The sequence below is a fragment of the Aythya ferina genome (genome assembly GCF_964211825.1).
Source record: "Aythya ferina genome assembly, contig: HAP1_SCAFFOLD_87, whole genome shotgun sequence".
NCBI classification, from domain to species: domain Eukaryota; kingdom Metazoa; phylum Chordata; class Aves; order Anseriformes; family Anatidae; genus Aythya; species Aythya ferina.
This window is the reverse complement of record NW_028181428.1, coordinates 12,501-17,500: the sequence shown is the minus strand read 5'-3', so window position 1 is coordinate 17,500 and position 5,000 is coordinate 12,501. Positions and strand designations below refer to the sequence as shown.

Below are 5,000 nucleotides of genomic sequence, written 5' to 3'. Positions count from 1 at the left end.
TCATTGTCTTTTGTATTATAAAAACAAGGAGTTCTGTTTGAGGAGCGGGAGTTGCAAAAGCTCCCTGCTGAAGTAAGGAGCTGCATAATGCTTGCCTAGACACTATGAAAATTCTTTTGCTTAACGTAACAAAAAATAGACCCCCCAACCCATTCTCCTTCTGCATCTCAGTTGCCTCTTTTGTTCAAAGACACTGTTGCAAAGCTCATGTAACCATCTCCTGATAAGTTGCTAAAGTAGTGTATCGACATACATGCCTTCCTGTCTAACGCTGGGCCAACATGACCAAATAATAAAAGAAGTTGAACCACAACGCCGAGGAAGACTTCGGCCTTCATCGTCACGACCACCAGAGGGACAGAGACGACCCCCTAGCAACAGTGCGTGCAGTTGCAGAATATACCAGGATGTGCTGCGTAATCCCGGAATTAGCAAAATATAAATAAAAAGGGACCTTGGCGGGGGTGAGGTGCGTGCCGTTGGCGGAGCTGAGACTCCCCGGCCGCCCAGTGCTGTTTTGCTTGATGTTTGCTCACTCAATAAATTCCTTTCTATGATTAATACAATGCTCTCTGAAAATTAATTAAGGGGGCAACTTATAACACTTTGGACGCTCAAAACCCTATCCCGAAAACATTAGGATGCTCCAAACTCTATCCAGAAAACTTAGGACTCTCCAAACCCTATTCCAAAAACTTAGGACTCTCCAAACCCTTTCCCGAAAACTTAGGACGCTCAAAACCCTATCCTGGAAACATAAAGATGCTCAAAACCCTTTCCCGAAAACTTAGGATGCTCCAAACCCTATCCTGGAAACATTAAGATGCTCAAAACCCTAACCCAACTACTTAGGATGCTTGAAAGCCTATCCCAAAAAATTAGGGCACACAAAAGCCTAACCCCCAAAATTAAGATGCTCAAAATCCAAACCCCCAAAATTAGGATACTCAAAACCCTGGACCTGGAGAACCTAACCTGAAAAAAAAAAAAAAAAAAAAAAAGATCTTAAAACCCTAACCGTAAATAACTGACCAAAAATAAAACCTTAAGACTCTAACCCTAAAAAACATATCAACACTACAACCCAAAAAACTCTAATACCCTAACACGCTAACCCTGAAACCCTTAAAACCCTAACCCCCAAATCCTTAAAACCCTAACCGTTAAAACTCCAACCCTAAAAACCTTAAAATCCTAAACATAAACCCTGAAACCCCTTACCCTGAAACCCAACCCTAGTGCCCAATCCCTGAAACCTTAAAACCCTGAATCAATCTGTAGCAAATAGCATAGGCTGAGTCGAGGATCTCAGTACAGTAGCATTATTATTCGAGATTACAATGGCGGGTGTCCCACAAGCAGGAGGGTGCCTACTAATTCCATACACAGTTTATACACTTTTATTTTCTGCCGAGGACCGGGACCCTCCCCTGTTTCCCCTTTAACTGTGCTATTCAAGGTTCATAATCTAGCTGGTGCTTCACAGAAAATACACAGCTGCTGGCCTGTTACAAGTCACATTTCTTTTGAGGTTTTTACTCTTTGAGGTGGTAATGTTTCTTACGCCGTGATTTCTACCTAATTGCTGTAAGGATTCTGGTTGTCTGCGTTTTACAAGGTTGTCTGTTATAATAAATAAAAGTCCCAAATAGGATTACAATCAAAGTTTACAATTCACTGAATGAATAGAGGTAAGCAAACAGTGCTGGGTACGCTGGGAGTCTCTGCTCCACCAAGACGCGCACCAGTTATACACCAGTTACCTCCCTTAAGGGATATAGAGAAGCCCTCTCAGATACGTCCGTCCTACTTCTCCTGCATGCGGCCGGAGGTCGGTCTAATTCTGGTGCTGTTGGTGGTGGAAGCTGGGGCAACGGTGGTACTGGTGGCGATACCACAGCCACCGGAGGGGGAGCCGCCGGGAGTGGATTGTTAGGATATGGAGGTGGTAGCTTATCCAACGGCTCACGTTTATCTTCTTTTTCTTTTTCATGTTCTTCTTGTTCTTCAAATTTCTTACCTGCTTTTAGTGTAAATATTGAGGCTAGAAAAGGACGTGAAGTCCTCCTGATCCATAATCCTGCATAATCACTTTCTTCCTGGCTAAAAGGTTCCTTTGAATTAACATGGATATTTAAGGCCTGGCAAATCCAGTCTTTGAAGGATCCAAAAACAGGCCAAAAGACATGTAGTCTTAAAGGCTCCTTTGGCCATTCTGTCACACAATACTGGACCATTTTTAATTTACTTTTTCCTTTTCTGGGGTCCCTATCATTCCAATTTCGAATCGTTATTCCTAATGGACTTTCTGGTGGTATGACTGGTAATTTGCTCCCTTTCTTCCGGTCTCTGGTCTTCGATTTTGTCTGACCCATCTAGGAATTTTACTCTGGCAATTCCCACAGCCCTTGGTTACCTTAGTAAGAGTGTCTTGCAGGGGGTCGAGGACCTATCACACACCCACAAATCCTATAGGAATCCCTTCGGTTCTTCACCGGCCAAGTCCCTCGCGGGAGATTGGAACCGCGGTTAGAAGACTTCCACAATCGCTTCGGAACTAAGTTCCATCTCAGTCACACTCTTACACACACAGGCAACCGAACCCCACCCAACCGAACGGTATACGCTTTAAATGCTTACGACTCCGTCATCTTCGTTCGGATCTTCACACACACAGTTACGGGCAAAATATAGTGCTGCAGCTGGCAAGGGAGCTGAAAAAAAGAATCAGAAACTTTGCTTACCTTTATTCAGGTTCAAGATGCCATTAGTTCCGACCTGACTCAAACAGCAGCCACCAAATGGTGGGGGTGCCTCTCCTAGATCAAACCAGAAATCAGGAACCAAAGCCCTCCCGGACGAGCGCCCGCTTGTAATAAATGACTGGGTCCCAAATAGGATTGCAATTGAAATTTACAATTTATTAATTGAATAGAGGTAAGCAAGCAGCGCTGGGTGCGCCAGGAGTCTCTGCTCCACCAAGACGCACACAAGTTACATCAGGCGGCTGGTTTTTATGCTGCTAGGCTAATACATATTCATTACTACTTCTACAAAAGGCAGGGTTATTCTAATTAGTTCCCAGAATCCAAACCCTCCCACTGGTGCAGGCGTTATCAGTCTCCGGTGGTCCCTCTGGGGGCCGCTCGTACTGAAGGCTCGTAGTCTTCCTCCCAGGCTTTTCTCTTGTCCTTCTCCTTTGTCCATCTTGGCTGGATGGCAGACACTTGCATAGTGTCCCATGCAACAGTTGTAATAGTTAGCAGTTATTCTGAAACCCCTTTGTTCTCTTATCCCCTATTGACCCGAATTGCTGGACCATTCCTTTGCAAGATACAAGAACTATATACATTAACCACTCTGGTTTTCTCAGACTTTTCATCATATCATGCGGCCCTAGCATTGTTCCATATTGACACGAATCAGATGAACTCATTTCACACTGTTAAGCTGTCTTATCACTGCAAGCGTACCTCAATACCACCTTCCTTCCCTCTACAGGATGTAACTGCGCAAAAACAACATTTTTATTCCCACAACCTTGATCCCCTTACCCTGAAGTCCTTATTCCCCTTAAACCTAACAACTCTAACCACAACCCTAACCCTTATTATCAACCCCCTAACGCTAATGACACTGACCTTAATCCAAACCCCAACCTGCCCCTAACCCCAGACAACCAACAACGAAACACACACACACAAAGATGGAAACTACAAAAAAGGCAAAACCCTGGATACAGGCCCCAAATCACAAATACGCAACCAAAATGCTACAGAAAAGCCCCAGATGCAGGCCCCAAATGCTACTGCTAGGCCTCAAAAGCTCAAGATGCATCCCAAAGCAAAAATGCAGACCCCAAACGTTACAGAAAAGCCCCCAAACCCAGGCTGCACAAGTCTACAAGCAGGCCCCAAACTGCCAACAGAAGCAGGCACCAACCACACCCAGATGCAGACCCCAACTGCCCACAAGCAGCTCCTACCCCACCACCCCCTCCCAAGAACTGGACTCCACCCAGACACTGGCCCAAGACCCGGGCCCGACCCCCGCCACCCCCCCTACCCTCCCCCCGACACAGGTGTACAAGCAGCTCACAACCCGCCCCTTCAGAGACCGGTCCCACTCCCCCCACCCTCCCCAAGACATGGGATGCGGAGGTGTACAATCAACTCCCAACTCCCTCCCCCTCAAAGGGAGGCCCCAAAGACCCCCAAATGGAGGCTCCTAGAGTGAACAAGCACCTCCCAACTCCCCCAGGCACAGGCCCACCCCCCCCCCCCCCAAACACAGGCCACAAAGGTGTATAAACAGCCCAGACCCCCCTCCAAGACCATGGCCCCTATAGTGTACAAGCAGCTCCCAACCACCCACAGATGCAGGCCCCAACCCTTCTCAAAAGGGAGGAACCTAGAATGCATGAGCAGCCTCCCAACCCCTCTAAACATAGGTCCAAAAGTGCACAAGCAGCTCCCAACCCCCCTCAAATACAGACCCCAAAAGTGTACAAGTAGCTCCCCCCCTGAGACAGGACCCAAAGGTGTACAACCAGTTCCCAACACCCCTGAGACACAGGCCCCAACCCCCCCCCCCAGACACAGCGACCCAAATTCTACAAGCAGCTCCCAACCCCTGCCAGGCAGGCCCTATACAAGCAGCTCCCAACCTTCCCCCCCCCCCGAGGGAGGCCCCCAAGCCCCCCACAAACACAGGCCCCTACAGTGTACAGGCAGCTCCCAGCCACCCCCAGATGCTGGCCCCAAAGTTGTACAAACAGCTCCCAGCCACCCTGCAGAAACAGATTCCTACATTGTACAAGCAGTTCCCAGACCGCTAGACACAGGCCCTGACCCCCCACACATGCAGGCCCCAAAGGTGTACAAGCAGCTCCCACCCCTCCCCCAGACGCAGGTCCCAAGCCCCCCCCCCAAACACAGGCCCCTACAACCAGCACCCAACCCCCTACCCCCGATGCCAGGCCCAAAGGTGTAGAAGCAGCT

General features: G+C 48.2%; 1 long non-coding RNA gene across 1 annotated transcript in view; it reads right to left on the bottom strand.

Moving 5' to 3' along the window:
• Positions 1-2,903: 2,903 nt before the first annotated feature.
• Positions 2,904-5,000, bottom strand: part of LOC311428507 — a 2,919-nt gene continuing 822 nt past the window's right edge. The window contains exon 2 of the long non-coding RNA XR_014687753.1: positions 2,904-3,226. This is a non-coding gene — a long non-coding RNA (uncharacterized lncRNA). The remainder of the gene's footprint in view (positions 3,227-5,000) is intronic.